This window comes from Salarias fasciatus, chromosome 3, assembly GCF_902148845.1.
Source record: "Salarias fasciatus chromosome 3, fSalaFa1.1, whole genome shotgun sequence".
Lineage (NCBI taxonomy): Eukaryota > Metazoa > Chordata > Actinopteri > Blenniiformes > Blenniidae > Salarias > Salarias fasciatus.
In genome coordinates, this window is record NC_043747.1 from 17,122,856 (window position 1) to 17,132,024 (window position 9,169).

Sequence of the window (9,169 nt, forward strand, 5' to 3'; positions counted from 1 at the left end):
CCAACCAAGCCCTACCCTGGCGCTGGCTATGATGACAAGATGGCAGACCTGAGCAATACAATAAAAATGACAGACAAGGACAGAACAAGGACAAAAAGGACAGAAAAGTGGTATTATCTTGATTAAAAATCCTCCCTGTCACTGTTGCAGTTGCATAAAGTGGACAAAGTGATGCTATGTATTTATTTCATAATTTCATCTGTTATATAATTCCATTAAAAAGCTATTTCAATATAAAATTGTAAAACCCTCCATGCATCTCCTCCTAGTCGTTTGAAGTAACAGACTTGATCTTCACAGACAATAACTGTGATGCCACCGATCCATATCTTTCGACGAGCTGAATTGAAAAAAATAAAACACATGAAAGCAGAAAATAGGTCAATATTAAGGCTTGATTAACATTTTTAAATGTATGTTTAAACATTAATGGTTGTTGAAAGTTGAAAATAAAGTGATAATTCTGCAGTGAGTCTCACCTCTTCCATTAGAGCCTGAATTTCTGCTTGTGACAGTTCAGTGTCTGAACTCAACCTGACTTTCAATCCAACGACAAAATCTGTAGGTAGAAAAATAGAGAAGCTCGCAAAATACAACCCTGTACCTGGTTAAAACATGATGGATTGAACTTTATAGATGTATGTTTTGAGGTATTTCTGCAATGAGGAGCTGATGAAAACATCCTGCACAAGAAAAATCTCAAAGACAAGAAGTGTATACTTACGAGGCCCTTCTGTTGTAGGAAGTGGAGTCAAGGGTTATGGTTTACATGGAAAGAAGTAAACTGAAAGTTAAAGTTTGTCTTGGACTTCTGAAGGATCTCTATGTACAGTTATCTGCAATATGATTTCATAGTCATATCTGTGACATAACATCTCTTATATAAAGAAAAAACACTTCTGTTTTTGCACAAAAATATTTTTTCTAAACATTGTCCATTAAACTACTGATTTCACATGAATCAAGACATCTCACCAGTGACTGCAGTGATGCTGACTCCACTGCTTCTGACGTTCTCAAACACGGAGAAGACAGCGAAATTGTATTTTGTTGAAGGAGTGAGAGATGAGACTGTGTGAGTTACTGGTCCGTCTCCATCTGGTGTTGTGATGTTTGTCTCAGTACCATTAAACTGGAGGATGAAGCTGATGTTGTTGTTCACTTTGCTCCACTGCAGAGTAACACTGCTCTCCTTTTGTCCTGTTGACCTCAAGTCTTCTACATTAGCTGGAGCTGAGAATGACAGAACAACTTACTTAGTATAAATAGTAGAAATGATATTGTATGACCAAACGTGATGACGCTTCTTCTTTTTAGTAGCTATTTATTCACCTACTATCCTCTGCCAGCTTGGTCTGGGCTTGATCTCCATGGTGTCAGGCTTCCCTCTGTGGCTGTGTAGTCTGTCCCCCTTGTTTTATAATTATTCTGATGTAGTTCTCCTGTTTCTCTGTGTCTATACCCTCTCTTTCAGTGTGTCATTGCCAGATATTTCACTGTACCCTGAGTCATCGTCATGTCATGCTTTTCATTTCAACCACATCCTGGATCACCAACCTCCACACCTGTTCTGTACTCTGGTTTTGCGGTTTGGACATCTCTGTTCTGGATTTTTGAATGGACTTGTGACCTCAGTGTCTGAATCTCTCTTCCTAGGTGTTCCTCAATGACAGTGTTATTTAATTTCCCCTTAACTGTGGTTTCTACCTCCCTCAGTGGACTGCATTCAATTGACCCAACTGACTTCTAAGGAAATACTGATTGATGTGGTTACTCTGCAACTTCATTACTACACACTTTTTCTTGCTCTGAGTGCTAAAGCCTTTCTTTCATGTTGCTTTATCCCAGTGATAATGACAAACTTAAAGCACCTTTTTTCTAACAAACTATTTTGACCTTGAGCTGAAAACAAGGTGGATGCAGGTGTGTGACCATTACTGTTGTGGTTACAGAGGTCAGTGACACCTGGATTAATCAGCTCGTCCTGTCATGAAAGACAGGAAACAAGGAGCCTCCTGAAGTTCAGGAAGTGGTGAAATTGTGCGTAGAGTCCATAACATCATTAAAAGACTTTCATTGTTGTTGTATTGTGCGGTGAAGGCCACTGACTCTTTGTCAGAGTTGCAAATATAAGCACACAGACAAATCCACACACATAAAATGAAGGTACCATAAATTCTCTTATAGTAGCCCGGGCTTTTATTTGTCTCAACTGTAGCTGGCACCAGGCTGTTAATGAAAGGAGGCATGCATAAGAGAGATTCCAACACAGAATGTGATGTTGTTATTCTTGTGCGAGCACATGCAATTGGTGTACTTGTTGGTAAACGGTGACTGGTAGACTTGAAGAAGGAATAAATTTATAGGTACGAATCATCAGTAGTGTTCCTCTGGGTCATAGGGTGTTTCGGCCTTTAATACTATACACCCTCTCCAGAGGCGGCCAGCTGCAGGATGATCAGTCCTGAGCTTGCGGCCCAAGTCCAATTAGTCATGAGTCACCTTTGATGTCCACATACCTCCTGTCTCACTACTTAGGGGCCCAACTGTGGTCACTCCTCTTCAGCCAGAGCCACTGGCTGCTCCTTTCGGCTACTTCTGACGCAGCTTTAACGGCTGTGCACTGGCTGTGGCCCCTCACTCCCAGGTCCGCCACAAGCTTTATGGTGGATGTTCCAATAAAGCCTCTGCACCCACTGGGCGAATTTCAGCATTCCAGCCATGATTTCGAGCTTCCGTGGCCAGCTCAAAATACCGCAGGTGCTTCCACTTATATACCTCCTCCATGGAGTCCTCCCAGGGTACCGTGAGCTCAACTATATACACCTTCTTTAAGGAAGAGGACCAGAGCACCAGGTCAGGCGTCAACATGGTAGTGGCGAGGGGAAGACCAGCTGTTTGCCAACATCTGCCAGCATCTTCCAGTCGTGTGCTGGGCACAGCTGGCTTCTCTCTGATGAAGTAGAGTTGCTCCTGCCAGCAGCGGTTCCTTCGCGGATGAAAGCAGTTCTCCATGAGGTATTAGATGTTGACACTGTTAGGACGTTAATTCTGGATCGTTTTCTCTCCAGTGTGGAAGGCAAGCTCTTACAAGACTTTCTCCGTGCCTCCAAGGTGCACCGTCCCTGGGTGAGGCTGGTTCTGCACCCTGTGAGTATGTGACGGAGGGAGGCTGGCTTGGTGCACAGGAAGCAGGCAGGATTTTTACCAAACCACTGGTGGAGATTATATGGTGTTGGGTGGACATCGTATGTGGCTCTGATGGCGAAGCTCAGTTCCTTGAGTCCATAGCCCATACATCGCTCCAACTCGGCTTCCTTCTTTCGCTCCTTCCACCATGTCCACAGACCCTGTTACCAAGGGCAACTGACTGGGTCCATCTTGCCGCCTCCTCCTGACGCCGCACTTCCTCACCCACCATCATTTCTCATGCTGGGCTGCAGTGGCACTTCCCAGCTGGACGGTAACTGTTAATGCAAGACCTCCTCTTCCTTGCTGAACATTCCCCACATGTCAGCATGTCTAAGAGCTGCTGTTGCCTCTCTACCGCTCTTGCTGGTGCCACTTACGCCCAGTAGCCAAGGTAGGTGCATTGTCCCTAACCACTTGATCTTTGGATTCATTCAAGGCATTTGCAGACGTCCTTTTGGCGCACTTAAACTCCTGCGTAAGGCTGGTGAGAGGCAGCCTGAGGACACTGTCTCCATACAGGCCTATTGGTGGTGAGGCAGCATGGAGCTCTGAGCCACTTCTGATGTAGACAGTGAACTCCTCTCCGCTTTTCTACTCTTGAAAACTGCACCTCCTAAACTGCCAAGGGCCACAACACCCGGGGTAGCAGGCCAAACTGGAAGCACCAGGACTTTAATTTCCCAGGCAGTTGGGTATTGTCAATTGCCAGTAGGCCTGCATTGATGTCGTTGCACAGTTGCTTCACCTGGTTCTTATCTTTCAGGCTTGCATTATAGTGCCTTCCCAGGCTTTTGACAGGTTGCTCAGATACAGTGGGGATTGGATCATCTCTGATGAAGAACCACAGGTCTTCAAGCACTCCCTTCACCACCATGGAGGCTCTAAGAGGAGGGAAGTGGCGGCAAGAGCCGAGTCTCTGTCCTCCAACCCATTTTGAGGCTTGGATGATGACCTCCATCGCCATGATGAACGCCAAGGGAGATACGGTATATCCGGCCATGATGACTACTTCCAGGTGTTGCCACGAGGTGGTAAATTCAGGTGTAGAGAAGCAAAATTGCAGGTCATGAAAGTAGTCTTTGATCAGGGTTATGATGGTGTCCAGGATGTTAAAGAGGCTTATATTTTAAAATTTTCAAAAAGACCAGAAAGATCTTTTGTGTCAGTTTGAACCAGTAAAACGTACTGAGCTCATTTCTGAAAACAAGTATCAAACAATACTAAACAGTAAAAACTGTAGTGCAGTTTAGAGCTGGGCCATATATCGAATTAATTCAATTAATTCAATTTTATTTTTCAATCAATGTGAAAAAAATTTAATCTCAACATCGAGTTTTCTGTCCCTCTGCCATTTTTACCGGACGCGTGTAATACCAGGAGGACTGGGGCTGTAGCACAGACTACTGTCAGTACAGCACCGTAGCGCTTCACAGAAAAAAAGAAAATACAAAAAAAAAAGCTTATATTGGGAGGCGGCTTTTATTAGCTTTCTTCAAAGATGCACCCGGTCATTAAAGGAGACGGGTTTTAATGGAATACAGGTCATTATTAGAGGATTTACGGTATATATTTTTTCAAATGACAATGAGTGTGGTTATGTGGTGTTTTAAATTCAGAATTGGTTTATTCTGTGTTAAGTAATTCAGAATTATATTCATGACCATCATGGTTCGCATGGGAAAAACAAAGGATTAAATCCTCTCTCCACGCCGGGGTCTGTGAAGCATTCTGATTGGACAGGGGTGGCCATGACGTGCTTCTCCCAGAAGTAAACAGTGTCTCTTCTTCCTTTCAAACAAGATGGCGACGCACACAGTTGCAGCAGCTCAGTGGTTCACTAGTTGGATGTGGTTTTCGTTGTATATGTTTGTCTACGTGTTTGTTTTGTGCATGTTCTGCTGAGCAAATATCACCTTCAGCCGACATGAAATTCTGAAGATTGGAATATGCTCCGAAGGGAAAGTGACACGCCGGTTCACAGCCGAGTGTGAAGCGACAGGGATGAGAATGAGGATCAGCACCTCCAAATCCGAGGCCATGGTCCCTCGACCGGAAGAAGGTGGCTTGCCCTCTCCAGGTCGGTGGAGAGACTCTGGTCCAAGTGGAGGAGATGAAGTATCTTGGGGTCTTGTTCACGAGTGAGGGACGGATGGAGCGTGAGATTGACAGGCAGATCGGTGATGCGGTCGTTGTATCGGTCCGTCGTGGTGAAGAAGGAGCTGAGCCGAAAGGCGAAGCTCTCGATTTACCGGTCAATCTACGTTCCCACCCTCATCTATGGTCATGAACTTTGGGTCATGACCGAAAGGACAAGATCCCGGATACAAGCAGCTGAAATGAGCTTCCTCCGTAGGGTGGCTGAGCGCTCCCTTAGAGATAGAGATAGGGAGGAGCTCGGAGTAGAGCCGCTACTCCTCCACATCGAGAGGGGCCAGCTGGGGTGGATTGGGCATCTGGTTAGGATGCCTCCTGGACGCCTCCCTAGGGAGGTGTTCCGGGCATGTCCCACTGGGAGGAGACCCCGGGGAAGACGTAGGAAACGTTGGAGAGACCATGTCTCTCGGCTAGCCTGGGAACGCCTTGGGATCCTCCCAGAGGAGCTGGAGGAAGTGTCTGGGGACAGGGAAGTTTGGGCATCCCTGCTGAGACTGCTGCCCCCACGACCCGGCCCCAGATAAGTGGTAGAAAATGGATGGATGGATGGATGGGAAAGTGACAAGGGAGTTTCTCCGATCTAAAAAGGTCCCTGTGGAGAGAGCAAAGAGCCCCAGCTTTACTTGGATTACCATCCCCAGGGGGAGGAGGCGTAGGTGGCGGAAGGAGAGGAAGCAAAAGCAGGGCTGGCGTGCTAGTGAGGTTAAAGAGGCAGATATTCCACCTGATGCAAATGCTAACTTAGATATAGGATTGTTACATACTAGCATCAGCCACACAAAGAGCATCTACCCTGATGCCGTGCAAGTTGTAGCGCGGGATTTCAATCAAGCGTACTTAAAGGCAGCACTCCCTAAATTCCATCAGTGCCTTAAATGTGCTACGAGGAGAGTGAACACACCGGACAAGGTCTATTAAAATATCAAACTGGGCTACAGAGCTAGACCTCTTTCACATCTGGGTCTGTCTGATCATTTGTCCATGCTATTGATTCCCGCATACCCGCATCCTCAGGAAAACTGCTCCCATCATCTCCAAGACTGTTGCCACTTGGCCGGAAGATGCCTCCCAGCAGCTGCCGGACTGCTTTGACAGGACTAATTGGAAAGTTTTCGAACATCACCACCTGAAGTTGTTCACAGATAGTGTACTGTGCTATATCAAAAACTGCATAGACACCATCACAGTGAACAAAAAGATCCGTGTCTTCGTCAACCAGAAGCCCTGGATGAATTGGGAGGTCGAGCAACTGCTGTGGGAGAGAAACACTGTCTTCTAGGGCTGAAACAATTCATCGAATAAATCGAATAATTCGATTATAAAAAAAGCTTCGAATTAAATTCTGTTGCTTCGGGGATTCGTTTATTAATTGTGTAAAGTGAAACTACTGTGAAACCGCTAGCGTGTAGCGCCCAGAACTAAAGCGCAGCATGTTTCCACACAAGAGTGTAAGCCGCACGGACATGTCGGAGCAAGCAGATGGAGCACAGCGCGGTGAAACGACGCGAGAAATGGATAAAGCTGAGTTCACACCGCCAGATGCTTTCCGTGATTTTGCATCAAAATACAATTGAAAACAAATGGGAACGCACGTTCCACCAGCGACGAGACACATTTTCGCGGCGCGTTGGGGCGTTGAAGAGCAGAATGAAGAAAATGCTGGTGAAAAGGAGCAAGGACAACAAGAAAACACCAGAAAATGTGAAAAGTTTGGGACAACTTTAAATGAAAAAAAAAGAAGAGTTCGGTGCAAACTTTGCACTGCCAAGCGGAGCTGGCGTATTATAACAGCACCACGTCGATGCTAAAAAAAAAAGTGACTGTATTCTTAAATTGTTGTTTTGCACTCCTTTGAATGCACTTTAAATTTTAGGGCAGCTGTCAGTTTAAAAAGGTGAATGTGCTGTTTTGGACTCAGCCTGAGTATTACTATTTTTGTTTGTTTTTTGCACAAGACAGATGGCAAATGAATATCAAAAGGAATTGTTTGATAATACTAAATATTGCCTGCTGTACTTGAAGTGTTTTTTAATAATCAGCTTTCATGTGCATTTTTTTTATAATGAAGGTAAGACCTTAGCCCTCTCTCAGGTATTTTATTTATTTTTTAAATAAATCGTGAATTTAAAGTGCAATGTTCATCCTAGCAATGAGTGTTCCATGCAGTTTAATAAATGTTACTGCAAGCATTAATAGTTCATTTTTTTTGTCCGTGGTGAGTTTTATGCTTGCCAAAATAAAATAAAAAGAAATGTTATATATATACATATCTATCTATCCATATATATATATATATATATATATATATATATATACATATATAATCCAATTCATAGATTAATCGACCAAATGAATCAATAGATTAATCGATTACTAAAATAATCGATAGCTGCAGCCCTACTGTCTTCAGAACTGGTAAATGAGGTCAACCTGGACACCAACAACAGTCGGCTAGAGTGGCAGGGCATCCAACACCTCACCAACTACCGGACCAACCTGGGAGCCGCAGAAGGTGACCTCGCACTGGCAGAGGAGCTGAACATTTCTTTGCCTACTTTGAGGTTGCTGCCACCTAACACGGCCAACCTACATCAGACCCACACCGACACACTCCTCACCCTAGAGGAACGAGGTGATGTGCACCTAGGGTGGCCATTTCCACAACACCAAAAAGGAGGACAGATCGGGGCGGGGGGCGGGGGGAGGGGGGGGGCAGCATATGTGCGTATGGAAAAATCATATTCCTGAGAAGGTGATGTTTTCATAATATTTCTATTGCACCTGCAACCGTCTGTTGCATTGGTGCTTCTCTGTGCCCACGTGCCTTTCAATGGCCGCCTTTCCTTGGGTGCTAATGTCGACATCACATCGACAAAGTGTGCATTAAGCATGTAATTGCCTTCGCTGCTCTTGCTAATAATGCGTGTTCTTTGACCACTCTGAGTTGAATTACGTTTATCTTTTCGGCATGTTGACATTCAATAAGAGGCGGCAGCTAGCACACGGGAACAGGTGAATTGATTTTTCAATCAATGAGAAAGCAGAGAATTGAGTGACACAGCTAATAGCCAATCATTTCTTAACTGTGTTTCTTTTTTTAACCAAACTCTTACATCATTGGACGACATGCAGTGTTGCATTCAGGCGCAACTCTAAAAAGGAGGACAAATGAGAGTCCGGCTTGAGGCTCCACCGGACGCCGGACAAGGCGTTTAAAATCCGGACTGTCCGGCCCTAAATCCGGACGTATGGCCACCCTATGTGCACCCTGCGGTCCCATTAATCCAAGGAAAGCAGCGGGACCGGATGGTGTCCCTGGACATGTGCTTAGGGACTGTGCAGACCAACTGGCTGGAGTCTTCACTAGGATCTTCAACAATCTGTGACGCAGTCCACTGTCCTATCCTGCCTGATGTCCTCCACCATTGTCCCCGCCCCAAGAATCTCACACCTACAGCCTCAATGACTACAGGCCAGTCGCATTCACCACTATGGTGATGAAGTGCTTTGAAAAGCTGGTCTATAGTCACATCACAGCAGCCCTACCCCGCAGTCTTAGACCCACCAGTTTGCTTACAGAGCGAGCCGCTCCAATGAAGACACAGTAGCCACAGCACCCCATGTCACCCTCACCCAACTGGAGCGGCAGGGAGCTATGTGCAGATGCTCTTTGTGGATTACAGCTCTACAACACCATCCTCCCACATAAACTGGTGGTCAAGCTGGGGGACCTGGGGCTTCCTCAGACAATGTGCATGTGGATTAGCAGCTTTCTCTCTGGCCAAAGACGGAGAGTCAGGGTGGGCCATCACACATCCTCGGC

At 45.6% G+C, this 9,169-nt stretch overlaps 1 long non-coding RNA gene across 1 annotated transcript; it reads right to left on the bottom strand.

Annotated features, from left to right (window-relative positions):
• Nucleotides 1-479: 479 nt before the first annotated feature.
• Nucleotides 480-1,151, bottom strand: LOC115386114 (uncharacterized). The gene is made up of 3 exons (XR_003931276.1): nt 976-1,151; nt 725-733; nt 480-559 (listed from the first exon to the last, which is right to left on the bottom strand). It is a non-coding gene; the product is annotated as an uncharacterized LOC115386114 (long non-coding RNA).
• Between the last annotated feature and the right edge of the window lie 8,018 nt (nt 1,152-9,169).